This window comes from Buteo buteo, chromosome 14 (genome assembly GCF_964188355.1).
Source record: "Buteo buteo chromosome 14, bButBut1.hap1.1, whole genome shotgun sequence".
Taxonomy (NCBI): domain Eukaryota; kingdom Metazoa; phylum Chordata; class Aves; order Accipitriformes; family Accipitridae; genus Buteo; species Buteo buteo.
In genome coordinates, this window is record NC_134184.1 from 30,330,787 (window position 1) to 30,344,824 (window position 14,038).

The following is a 14,038-nucleotide window of genomic DNA, read 5'->3' on the forward strand; positions in this document are numbered from 1 at the left end:
TGGAGCAGCTGAAGGGAGAGTTGTGTTCTTTAAAATTAGACTTGTACTTTCATTCTTTTTCTCTCAGTGTTTGGGATCCTTTTTGAGGAGTTACTGGAAGTATCTATATATGAAAATAATTTTATATATGAGATGCTGACAACTTGTTTGGAAGTGTGACGCGTTTTGTGTGTTAAATACCATGGGGTTCACTGTAATTTGGAAAAAGGCTACCGTGACAGGCGCTGTCTGGGTCGGCTCATGTTAATAGAGCAGTGACCCAACAAGCCCCAGAAACGAAGGTCTAAAAACTTGGTCTTATTTTATTGCACGTGTGTGTGAGCCCAAGGCACAGCCTCCACGTGCTGAGGAGAACTCTCAGTGTCGCAAACAACTGCTTACCTGCGATGTATTTAGATTCTGCTTTTTTGAATAGACAATTTATTTTGCCATCTGAAAAATCTGCTGCCTTCAGGAGGAAGAGGGACTGGTTTTGTATTGTGTTTTGGTTTTTCTTTAATCAGTTTTGACTTTCTGAGCCTTTTCATTTTGAGGTGAGGGGAGAGTTTAAACAAGGGCCATTTATTTTTCTTCCCCTAAACCAGACTTCTCTTAGTGCCTTGTGTTTTTTTGCCTCGGCAAGTGAGGTCTCGCTACGTTTCTGCCTTCTGAGTTGTCCCCTTTCCCTTTTGGGGGAGCTCCTCTGCAGCTGGGGGTTAAATAACATCTCTAGCAATTCAGCAAATGTAGATTTCTTAATGGGAAAGGTATTATTAGGAATGTTTGGGGGGTTTTTTAGGCAATTAAAGCAATGACAGGGTGAGCATCGTGTGACTAGCTAAATCTTCGTGGTCGACAAAAAATGATCCTCATGCCCACTTCTGGAAACCCTAGTGCCTTGAGAAATGAATTTATTGCCAGAAAGAGCTGCCTTGGGCAGAAAGAGCTGATTTCATGAGCACATCGTGCAGTCGTCGCTCATTCAGACAAGTCTGTGGGAGGGACGAGGGCTGCTTGTATGCAGATTTTGTTGTCGTTACGCGCTTCATTTTCAGTTTTGTTCTGTGGTTCCCTCCTCCTCCAAACTGAGGACCGGTCATCAGATGGCCAGATCCTGCCATCCAGCCGTATCCTTGCTGTTTGCTCGCTGCCCTCCCTGGCCCCGTCACGGTCCTCTGCCCTCTCCAGGGATGTACGCGGGACATGCACTTCTAATTAGCGAAGCCTTGATGTGAGTGGGGAACGTGTTTTATCTGCGTCATCTTTTTTTTTTTTTTTTCCACTCTGAAGCAGCTTCTCGAAGACTCGATGAAATCCGCGTTACAAACTTGAGATAGGGGGAAAGTGGAATTGTGGAGAGTTCCAGTTAAGCTTTTCTTTACTTTGTGTAAATTGGGTGAACTTTTGAATTGCGTTAATACACAAACTAATCTCCTCTTACCGAGGCCAGACTATTCCCTCCGACGGTCATTAGAACAAGCAGTAACTCAGTAAATCACACGCTCTGTAAGCTTTTGTGGGAAAAGATGAGCTGTCCTCTACAGTTTGGACAAGTTGTAAAGTATTTCTGCAGAGATGTTAGTGGGTGGCTTTTCAGAATCTTATTTGAAAAGCCAGAATTTATTTCACAGAAAATCCTCACCGTAATTACTATGTAACATTTCTGGTAACTGGCTCCTGACACAGATTTAACGGATTCTGTTGCTATTCTGCGCTGCCAGCCTGCGTTGCAGCATATTGATTCCAGGCACATCAGGAAACTCTGTTTTGTAAAACAAAAAAAAAATAGCAGGGAGGTTTTCCTGGATGTGAAAAGCCCATCGGCCTAGATTTTAAAGCGCTTGCCTTTGTTTTGTGCTGGCATAGATATCCTTTATTAATACTGATGTTAAAAATTTCTGCTCAGGAGTAGGGTCCCCTCCTTCTGAAATGTCAAGCAGGTGTGGAATTTATAGTGAAGTCAATAAAATGAAGCCTTTTGGGGTAGGCGCATGATAAATTGGATGTGTAAGAGGAATTTTAAAGAATATTATATGTTAATAACAACAAAAAACAAAACAAAACAAAACAAAAAACTACCACAAACCCATTGAGTCTGCTGTTACCAAGGAACAGTTAAAAGCAATAAAGACATTTCAGGAAAACTTACTCATTTCTTTGTGTGTATCTTCAGAACAAAATATTGAGCTACCATGCTGTTCGATCTGGAAAATTTTGTTAGAACATGGTATAGCAATACTCTCACCTGAGGAAAATCTCTGCTCTTCTGATTTAAACACCTATTTATGGAGAGTTATTTTTTGCTTCTGCTGTTGCAGTCAGTGGATGCACTGTGCATGTTGGCTTTTCTGGATGAAGTGCATTTCCCAAATAATAAACAACAATAGAAATGCATTTTATTTAGGGCTTTGATGGTGTCGTGTTGATAGCACAAAAGTGGCATTGTCGAAATAGCTATCTTCTCAAAAGAAATGTTGAGATGAAACATTGATCCAGTAGAAAAGGGTTTTTTCCGCATAAAACAAGTTTCAAAATGCTCCAGAGGGCTCCAGGAGTCCAGGGCTGCTCGTGCCTGGGGACTTGTTTTGTTTTGGAAATGTAAACTTTGTTATTTCTGTCTAGCCAGTTATAAATTGTATTTTGATTTAAGGGTAATATAGTATTAAAAATCAGAATCTGTGAAAACTTTCTGTACATGCATCCTTAACTTCAGCCGCCCCATCTGCATACAGTGCATATAGTTTCTAATTGCGCGAATACCTAATTCTCTAATTAAAAGACATGCATGTGATGTTCTGTCCTTATGAATTGTGTGCAGCGTTTTATATGCGGGGGAAAAAAAAAAAGGTTATGCGGTATTTTTCAGCCAACAGCTTTAGATTTTTCTCCTGTGCTCGCTAATGAAGGTGGTGCCTTGTTACCCGATGTCCGTGAGGAACACAAGTGTGGGCACTGGTTGCGCTTCCATAAAATGCATCTTCCTGGTGCTTCTAGCCGTGGCAGCCAAACGAGAATTGGCGACCCTCCACAATAACTCACCCAAATGTGGCATTTCTGTTCTTTTCAGTCGTGATGTGAAGGCTGAGGTGTTACCTGTGCAGAGATGATCTTTTCACAGCAGCAACTTCTGGGTCCTCCCGTAGTGGCCGTCACCGCAACAGGCAAAAGCCCTTTCTCCATCACCTCATCTTCGTTCCTTGTGGTTCCCATCATCTGTTTTCTTACACCTGTCTTTAAACCAGTAATAAATCCTATTGCTCTTTGAAATTATACCCATTTTGAATCAGCATGGCAAATTAAAAAAAAAAAAAGTCGAGAGTGGGAACTTAAGGTCTCTAGGAGACAGCAGCACAGACTGTCACTTCAGCAGGAGCGGCTGCAGCTGTGACTTCTTCCAAGTAAGCAATCCAAACATAAATATTCAAAAGCAGTTCTCATAAAAGCAGACTTCAGAGGGAGAAAAAAAAAAAAAAAAAAGTGGCTGGCCCAGGCTCTCAGCTGCTTAACATTGCAATCCCTCGCTTCACTTCATAGGGTTGTAGCCACTTGTGCTTGCAGGTGTACACCTGACCAGGAGTTTGACAACTCCCTGGCCTCGGGGCGAAACGCATCTTCTTTCTGTCCTTTCCTGAACTGTCTCTCTCGAGGAGCCTTGCTCCCTGCATTTGCCAGTACCCGAGCTGCTACAAACACTTAATGTACATCGACAAATACTTTTTGCTTTGTCTTAACTTGCGTGAGCCCTGGAAGAGCCACTGCTGCTCTCCCCGTTGGTGGTCCTGGTGGCCTGGCTCTAAGAACCAGCCAACTGCAGAGTTTTGTGGCTATTCTTTTATGTTTCCTAGGAGCCATCCTTAGATCTTGCTGGCCTGTGTGGGGTTGCCACCCATCACCAGCTTAGGGTCATGAAGGAATTTGCCTGAGCCTAACCACGATGGGGAGAGGACAAGTGTTGAGTTATTACATCGGCCTCGGCTCATGGAAGAGAAGACCCTTTGCCCACTGGAGCTTGATAGTGGGGTTTATGGTAGAGCAGCAGAGCTGTGACACCACCCCGAACCCAGCAGCCACCCTGGTTAAGTCCATCAAGCCAGACTTTGGTTCAGACATGAGAAATCCTGAAGGAAGAGAGCCCCACGGGTACATATCTGCCTTCCTTCGCCTGAGCAACAGCCCCATCGCTTAGCAGGACCCATCTCCACATTAGCCATGCCCTTTCCTCCAGGAGAACCTCTTGAAGACACCTCTCCTCTTTGGTGTCTGGCCAGATGGTCCCGGGGGGCTCCCGCAGTCATTCACTGTTGGGCTGGATCCAGTCTGGCTGCTTGGCTCTGTGGGCATCTCTTAAGAAGAGAAGGGGTCCAGTCAAGTGGCCGGCATCTCCCATGTGAAATCCTCCCACAAAGGCGGTTTTCTGGGGATATAGTGTTGCCCACAGCCACAAGAAAGATGTTAGGTATGGGAGCTCCTGAACGCCATTCATCATTCAGAAGGGGACTCCCACGGTGCTAATTACTGTGGTTGTGAGTTGTGTTTCTTGGCATCTTCCTCTTCTGCCTGCCTTTCCCCTCTTCCCGTTGCACGGAGCGTGAGGGAGTTGTGGATGACATGAGATGCTGACCTCATGGACCCTTCAGGCAGGCACAGCTGACGAGAAGGACACAATGGGGACAAATGAGAAGGACACGATGGGGTCAAATGAGTCAGCCATATGCTGCTAAGCCACGGGAGCACGAGCTGCTCCGTCCCTGCTGCCTTTTGCAGCAGTGTGCAGGCTGGCCCCGTCTCAGCAGCAGTCAGGGACGGATGCTGCATGGTGCTTGGCAAGCGCGATGGGGACTGGGTCCGCTCCACCTCGCCTGGGCTGATCTGACCATGCAGGAGGCCTGGAGAGCATTTACACTGAGGCCATGGAAGACTCATAATCCTTTCCACTGCTTGGGGTCCGCTTTTTTCTGTTCAGCTGCTTTGTACATCTCCCGTCAGGGCGATGAAGGTTTGGCCTTTACCTAGAGGGATGTCCATGTTTGGGAAAGCAAGCAAGCCCACCTTCATCTTCCTTGCATGGCATCCCTCAGTGTCTGATGCCCCCAGAGCTCCGGGAGATGGTAAGTCAAAGCAGTCGGTTCCCATTCGGGGAGAAAAGGCACGATGGAAAACCAGTAACTTCAGGAAAAGGAGACCGGCCGGCTGCTGGTGTGCACAAAGCCCACAGCTTGGGGGAAGCTGTCTAGAAACCATCAAGGGCTTGCTGCGGTTTCCAAGGTAACTTCCATCTTCTGCGACCCAGGTGAGGCTCAGCCTTTATGAGCACACGGGCGGAATACAAATAGTGGCTCCGAGGTGGAAAACAAAATGCCACGTGTTACCCCAGCTGCTCTGCCAGCAGCTGCTCGCCTTCTGCCCTTCCACATCTGCCCACCGAGGCAAAGTGCCAGGAACGAGGAATTTGGCCACAGCGGCTGAACCTTCACCACTCACTTGCTGCCAGAGGGAAGCCAGGTAATTCAAAATTTCCGTAGGTGGCTTCAAAGCTGGAGTCATGACTCGAGAGCCCAGGGACCCCGTTAATGCGCAGCTCCTCGGTGCCCACACCGCATGGCTCTGACCTTCCCTGCATCCTCACCTGAGAGCATCCGCGAGTCCACCGGCCGGCATCGGCACCAGCTGGGCTCAGCTTTTGCCTCAAGGCTGTCCCAGGGTCTTCTGGGGAAATAAAGGAGTCAAGAATTCCCAAACTTCACCCCCGTGGTAACCATGGGAGAGCTGGGCTGCTGTCACAGGAGAACCAGGTAGCTTTCCCGCGTGGGGTGACACGGGCCAGGCGCTGTTCACCTCTGGACCGCCTGCTACAAAAGCCACCGGGTTTTAATTGTCTCTTCAAAACCAGCGCAAGAGAGGAAAACAAGAGCAGTGAGAGGATGCACTCACAGCCGCATATCGAGTGCAATACTTTAATTCTTTGATGTATGCATTATAGTCCATAAAAAGAAAGTTTCCAAGAGCAGAGAAACCAAGGCCATCGCCGAAGGCTTCATGCTGTTCTTCCTGTCGCTATCACGCTGTGCGCAGGCAGGGAGCTCACCCCAAAAATGCCAGGTTCCCGCAAAGCTCACGGACGCACGCCCTGGGTCGTGGCACTGCTGCTGCCCCTGGTCCAGCATCTTCTCTCCATCACCTTCACGCAACCGAGGCCTCGGCCAGGAGAGGGACGCAGGTGCCAGGCTGAGCCTGTTAGGGCAGAAGCATTTCTGCGCGGTACTGATGCTGGAACCAGTGCATGGCCAGGAACCAGAAGGGGACATGGCAATGACACCCGCTGCAAACATTGTCTGAAAAACTTGGCATCAAGAGGCCCTCCTTTCCAGGTATTTGCGGCTTTCCTGAAATATTCTGTCGGCTGGCATCACCTACCCCAGGTGTCAGCTCTGATCCACCCACAAGACTCTATGCCACTTTTCTTTTTCAAGTATTTCAGAGCACAAACTCCAGCAGCACTGCCAATAGCGAAGAGTTCCTAGCTGTGTGTTGCTGAGAAGCCCTGCTTTGGATTTAAATGGTACGGACTTAAATTTAGGAAAGGCAAATTTGGGATTCTCACTAGCATCAGGAAATTTGTTTTTTTAATTTTTTACCAAATCTGCCCCTATCTACAAGCCCTGGACCCTCTCAGGTGATAAATGCTGAGAAGAGACTGGTTGGAGCTTGAAGAGCAGCTCCCCAGGACCTGCTCTGGCAATGCTGTAGCACCAGGCAAGGAAGCTGGCTAAGATCTCCTTCCTCAGGCAGGCATGAGCTGCAGGAACACCAGGCTGAGCAGATCTGAGAGCAGGGAGCCTGTCCACCCCACAGGACCAGTCTTCTCCTTCTATGTGGCTGGGCTGGCCTGCGGGAAACTCATGGCCCGCTCCCTTTGAAGGACTCGGAGAGATGCACTTCGCCTTGTCCATTCCTGAGATGAAATGATGTCTCTCCATCAGCTTGAGGCAACCAGTGAAATTTCTGTCCCGTCCCCACGTGTTGAATCCTGCTCGTCAAAAACTGAGGGTGGAAGGAGCTGCCTGGCCACCAGCTGGTGGTGATATTCGCTCACACTGGGAGATGGGCACAGCCCAACAGGCTGATACCTCCCGGGACACGGACCTCAGGCATCCTCCTTTGACACCTCCTGTATCCCTGCTGTCCCAAGGAGGAAACAATAGCGGACTTGGAACCTCTCAGCTGGCTTTAAGCACACAGAAAAGGCAGGGACCCCCCCCAGCATCTGAATATCACCAATGAGTGAGACGAGACATGATGCAGGCAGCCGAGGCATCATCCTATTTTGACTGCTGCACACCCCTCAATTAGCAGCTGAGCAGTTTTGGTTGCAAAGTCTCATTAAAAACTCTTCACAGTGAGGAATTCTTGGTTTAGCAGCTAGGCTGAGACAGTGAAGATCTGCCAAATGCTTGGGAGTTTGAAATGCAATAGGCACAACTTTGCAAAGGCAAAAGAAAGTGTTTTTCTCAGCCTGTCAAAAGATAGAATCTTAAACTCTTCATACAAGTCAGCTGGGATGAAACACTTCCAACAGGCAACATTTCTTACAGTGTAGTTATTCCACCTCTGATCTCCCAGCCCTGATTCTCAAAGAAAACCTACAAAACCTTCCCTAGGTAAATCTGGGAACTGTCTCTCATCACTTTTCTGAATACTAACATTTTAGAGCACATTACCATCCTCCTCTTCTCACCATTCCCACTAATCTCTCAGTGCTCTACATTGTGCTACTATTATTCTACAAATTACCTGCTTCTCTTTTCCCCTTAGGAGATAACCACCAATATCCTCTTTATATTCCACAGGTGCTGTCAGATGTCTAGCTCAGACACAGGTCTAATTAAACCCAGAACAATTGTTCCCCGTGTGCAGTTAGGTTTGAAATTCACTGCATCTCTCCTGAGGAGCGTGCGTGCCCCAAATCTTATCTGCTTTCTCCAGCTATATTATCTGGCTTCATAAAAGCTATTACACCTACCTAAAAATCTTTATCTTTAAACCTTTGGCTCTAACAATACTGCCGTGCCAAAAGGCAGCATACACTGGAAACAGGAGGGGCAGCATGCAGCTGGGTCTGGTTTATAAAAAATAGAGGTGTAATACTATGACATGCTTCACAGAAGATCTTAGATTCTGTTTCGCAGGACACGGGCATTTCCACAGCAGGAGAGGACCTGAATCTCTTCTCCTCGAAGCCCGGTATCCTCACCGGGAGCTTCTGAAGACGCCTCACCCAATATTTGCAAAGCCCTCACGTGCTAGAGCAGCGGCTGCGGCAGAAGATCCCATGGCGAAGGAGCACTGCTCGTGGAAGGCAGCGCCAGGGGAGAGCGTGCGGGACTCCCCGCGGCGTGGGCTAAGCCAACGCTGTAGCGATGCTCCCATGGGAAGAGCTGACCGCGTGGGGCTGGGCTGTGCAGAAGAGCGAGGAGCTCTGGGACCGGCGGGTACCCAGCCTGCAGGGTGGTATCACCACAACATGTATTTATCCCATTCTGAAGGAGTATCTGAAGGAGTATCACCGCAATACGTATTTATTCCATTCAGAGAACCAGCCGAGGAGGTAAACCTTGACTGTGGCCAAGTGTGTAATAAAGCTGAGGCTTTTCTCATACCTGGAGTATTTTTAGCATCTCCTCCCTCAGGTGGCTTCTTTAGGTGTCTAGCAAGGGCTGGGTTTACACTGCTCACTCTTTCTCACTGGATCTCTAGCATTCCTCAGTTGGACCTCCATTTTCCATATATTTATGGCAGTATAATATCTTTGATATTTGGTTGAAACTGGTGGATGGTTTCAAAAGCTAGGGAGGGGACAACTGTCAAGCAGATGTACACCTACACAGACAGCATGACCACAAGGGCCTCCTTCCCATAGGAAAACAAGCTAAATGCTATGTAATCATGACATTCAAGGGTCTGTTATAATGCAGAAACATAGATGTCCAGAAATAATGCTGTGTGGGCTGCCTAAATTTTGGCCTCTTTTAACCTTTGGCTACTTGACTTTGCAATTTTAATGACTCTTTCAAGGAAGTGTTTTTATATGCAATGCCATACCTCCTGCGACAGCACGTCAACTTCAGTGGAGTGTGTTTAGGTGGAGGAAGATGCCTTTTAATTTTGTGTTGATTTTCACCTTTTTTACATTCTTCCCACGCACGCTCTCCCCCACTAAGAGTAGATTCACAAACACGTGCACAAATACGCAGAGGCTCAGCAACGCAAAAGCCATCCGCATCTTTGTCCCCATGCCACAGATGACAGGAGGGCGATGAGTCTGATCCTTGAGCCTTGCACAGACGGGTTTATTGAACTTGACAGCACCTCGTGTGTGCGGAGAGATGACTCACTTGAGCAGAGGCTGGGGGATCTGCCCCTGGTTGTGGAGCCGCTTTCTTCATAGCAAATATTAGCTGTTCAAACAACACTCATGTTTCTATTTTGGGTCACTGTTTACAAGTACAGACTAACAACAGTGAAAGAACGGGAATCTGCTACCAGCCAGCGCTCTCCCAGCGCTCTCAAAAGCAGCTTACAGAAGCTACATTTCTGGAGAGGGTCAGAATGGACAATTGCTGTAAATATGTTAAAAAGATGTTACTAGCTGCCAGAGATTTCACATTTCCTGAGAGGAAGGTGAATATCTGGCACTTCCTCTAGCAGGTTAGAGGAGTAATTATTAGTGTGGAGACTTCGACGCCAACTCTTATCTTTGACAGGTTGTCAATGATTTCTGAGCCTAGGGAAGTACCACAATGTTTGCAAAAAACCAGAAGATTTTCTAGTGAAGGGCTGCATGGTTTTGGGGGCTTAACTGAAGCACCTCTGAACGGCTGTCAGAAATAATTTGCACCATCCCACAGCAGAGGCAACAGATGGTTTAATATCCAGACCTTTTGTTATGCACAAACATGTCAGATAAGCACACATCTGGCCCAAAGGAAATTGCTACCCATTCTTCTTACGTTTGCTTCCCTCTGTGTGAATTTGCCTGCTACTCCAACGGCCAGTTCAAAGTCCCTCATCAAAATCGTAACTGTGGTTCAATCAATAATGTTTTACAAGAGGGAAAATGCCATGACCCACAAGTGCTCAAAATGGACGTCACGCCAAACCTACAACTCATCGAGACATGCGGACACTTAGCATGACCTGCCTTGATTTTCAAAAGCTGAGTTTTATTGAGCAGTCACCTCGATGATTTTGTGTAGTTCACATTTCTAACACAGCAGTGGGCTCCTCTCTGTAATGGACTCCATATGCCTAGAAAACCCACGACGGTCTGGCAGGTACAAGGGACTTCCTATGTCTGGGTTTTCTTCAGCAGAAGAATGGTTGTATGTCACTGAGATCAGAACAAAAGGGCAAGGAAGGCAAGTCCCAAAAATTTAATCTCAGCTCTGCCACTCACCTCTCCACATGGTGAGAAAATCCTTAAATCCTTCCCTTTTTCAGTTTAACCCTCCACATGTTGAAAAGTAATGTATAGCTGTTAATGTAGTATTAATATTTAAAATTTAATGATGGGGGGAAAAGCCTGTCCAAGACTCAAAGTCAGCCAAGCGAGAGACGCAAGCAGATGAGAAATCAGAATTCATTATTCCTAGAACTGCCAGAACGATGCCTTCTCCCTCACTGCGGAAGATCTCCACGTTCAGGTAGTTTAACCACGGTGCTCTTAGGGAGATGTTATTGCCTAGCGTGACACGCCAGCAAATGAGGGTAAAGCCTATGGCTGGCTGCAGGTCGTTGCTGTCTCAATCCCTGATCAAAAGTGTTAGGATCTTCAGCGGGAGGCAGGGGCCATCGGAGGTGCTGGTGATGCACAGCAGGGATGGCGAGGTGAGCGAGAAGCTCAGCCGGGGCCAGCGTTGTTCTTTGGTCTTTATTTGTGAGACGGCTGAGTCAGAGTCGGCAGCGACAGCAAATCTTTAACAGCAAATCAGTAAATTAGAAGCAGAGATGTTGAAGGTAGGAGACATGTTGTAGCTCTTATCGGGGTGTTTCTAAGTGGATTATGTTCCATTTGTTCTCTAAGAAATAACTAGGTAATGCGCCGTGCAGGCATGAACCAGATCTGCAGCGCAAGGCAAGGCAGACCGGGAGGGGCGGAAATACAATTTCTTGAAGAACAGTGTAGCAAGACACTGCTAATTTGCTGAGGGGCTCTGAGCCCTAGACTGCAGAAGGGCAGATTAGGCAAATGCTCTGCTAATAAGAATACTGAAAGGATAATGTTATATGTGATTGATGTAGCACTGGTGCTGCACAAGAGACGGGGAGGTTTTAAGGTGTACGCGTAAGAATAAGAATATAACGGTAAAGCCTTGAAAAAGCTGTAACAGCCAGGAAGGTTATTTAAGTGAAGGCAACTATGCATGTTAAAAAGGAGTCCAATTAAGTAACATGATAAAATGAGGGCCAAGATCTTGAATCCACAGGACAGCAATGAGAACCACCATAATCCGGAGGGTGAAAGGAGGAAAGGTCCTGCGAGACTTAGGGCAGGGAGCAGTAACGGGATGAGGTTTGCAAAGCTAGCGAAAATATTGCAGGCTCTGAAGGGAAATCTCATTGCAGTCAGAGATGGCTTTTTGTTATTTATGGTTTTTTTTTTCTTCTGGTAACTTTAAGAAAGAAGATAACATTCAGCTTTGTTAGATAAAGCTTCAGTGATTCATCTTTAAGAGTATAAGAAGCAAAGAGTTGAACTCCTGATCACGTTGAGTCTCCAGAAATGACAAGCGTTATGTGAAACAGCGTGTGAGCTTCTGGAGGGAGGTGGACGTATCCTGCAAGCTGCAAGTGCGGATTTGAGGGCTGCTGCTGCCAAAAGCTCGGTTTCCAGGAGAAATCATTCTCAGTGATAAGCCTGTGGTTTTCAGCAAGAAACAGACTATGAGGAAATGGCCTCTGATGATAAATAATCCCAGAATCATTGTATTTCTTTCTCCTAGCCCCACGTGCCATTTGCCAGAAGATAAAACGAAGCAACAAGAGGCTGTCAGGGTTCGCTGCAGTCCCTGCCCCTCTCACCACCCTTTGGCACCCATGTTCTTGTTGGATCTTGTTGTCCTCACTGGTTTTATTTGCTGTTGCCCTCTGTTCCTCTTCTGCATATTTTCCTCCCACTGACTGAAATCCTGTTTCTGTTCTTCTTTCACGTTTAACTCAGAATAATTAACTAGGAGGCAAAATTCCAGACCTTATTTAACCTCATCCATCGAGAGAAATCTAGTAAAATGCAATCCAGTTGTAGGTCTGTAACACTTTCTAATCATTCCAGTTTATTCATTTCAGTTTAGTCTGAAAGCCCTTCTTGGTGGCAAAAATAATGTATTTTGCTCTGGTCCACGGTAGCATTGTTATCTTATGCAGTGAGGAGACAAACCACTCTCATATAATCATATTTATTAGATCATTAGCACTGTTTTAGAGAAGAGCCAACAATTGGCACTTAGGGAAAAAAGAGAGCTGGCAGTAAAGGCCATTAGGTGGAAAGGCTTTGGAGGGAACCTGCAGGCAGTTCGCAGCGGTAATGAAGCAGAAGCGTCTGATGTCTCCAGTTAATTATCTCATCGAGAGTTTGTTGGGAGGCACGGCGGTGGCTGAGCTGCAACCAGGTGCAAGGGTGGGGTACGAGGTTGGATGCAAATACATGTGGTTTGTTTCCTCTAACGATGGCGCTTAAATATGTGGCATTGCAGGGGACCCGAGTGATCACTTCTGAAGCAGTGGCACCCACAAACTAGGTGCCTTTATCTCATTTATATATATATATATACACGATCTCAAAATTGTATATATCTGCCTATGTTTTTCAACTGTGGGCAGCTGCAGGAGGTTGTCAGCTAGTCCTATACATGTTCAAACGGTGCAACCCCTCGGCAACAGGCTGACTGGCTTCCCAACAGAAGCGTCCTGTTTTTCTTTAGTAACCTTCTAGATTTGTTCTTCTGGTCACTAATGTTGTTTTACCTCAGCTTAGTCACACAGTCTTCTCCTACCATCATTGGAAAGCTCCCTCTGCAAAACAACAGTCCATTAGGAGATAATTTATATATTGGTAACATACCTTGGCAACTGTGTGTTGTCTATACCTACATAATTATGGAAATATCACTGGCATATAATCACATTTGTTTAATTATAACACAAGGGAAATAAATCCATTGAAAACATTTTTTTTTTTTTTTTTTGGTAGCTGAACAGAAAATCCCTCGTTTTTCACCAAATCCTTAGCAGAAAGTCCAGGAAATGAGTGACTGTAGGTACTGCTGACCTTTTGTGCTGAGGTAGTACACCACCAAAGAAAACTCAAGGATCAGAAAAAAGGTGAAGGAGTGGAGGACTGGAGAACAGGTAGTACTCAGTTCTATGTAACATCTTCTACTCACCTACAATGAAAAGGCACTTTAGAAAGCAACAAGCTTCTCAGAGTTTACGTTACCTTTGTACTATTACTGGGTTAAAAATGTTGCATGCTTAAAACCCCTTCTTGAGACACACTAGTGAAAAATGCTAGCTAATACCTTTTTATGCCAGAGAGAGGCAAAAGGGACCTGGAGTTAAAGACATAATGTCAATTTTATGGTCACTTTTTAAGAAATTATTTTAAATTAGGTTCAGATCAAGTATCTCTGAAATTCCCTGACAAGTGTCTTCTTCCTTTTTTAAAAAAAATTTTGCAGCTGCATCTTTCAATTCTCTCCTTTTTTTTGTCCCTTCCTTGATATGGTGAAAATCCAAACAAACAAGAGGCCAAGCTGCCTACATTCAAACTCACTGCACGTTGTTAATGTGCTGGAAGACACGGTATGGGTGAAATTGTAAGCACAGCTGCGATTCCACTAACCTGAAAACTAGGTGTTCTCCAATGCATACCATACATAAATATGTGTGGCTGTAAACATCTAGAAAGAATTAAAAAGGATTAATTAATGAATGAAGATTGCCTTCTGATCAGAACTGGGGTTTTGAGCTGTGTTTTTGGGCAGAAGTGTGATGGTTAAGGTTT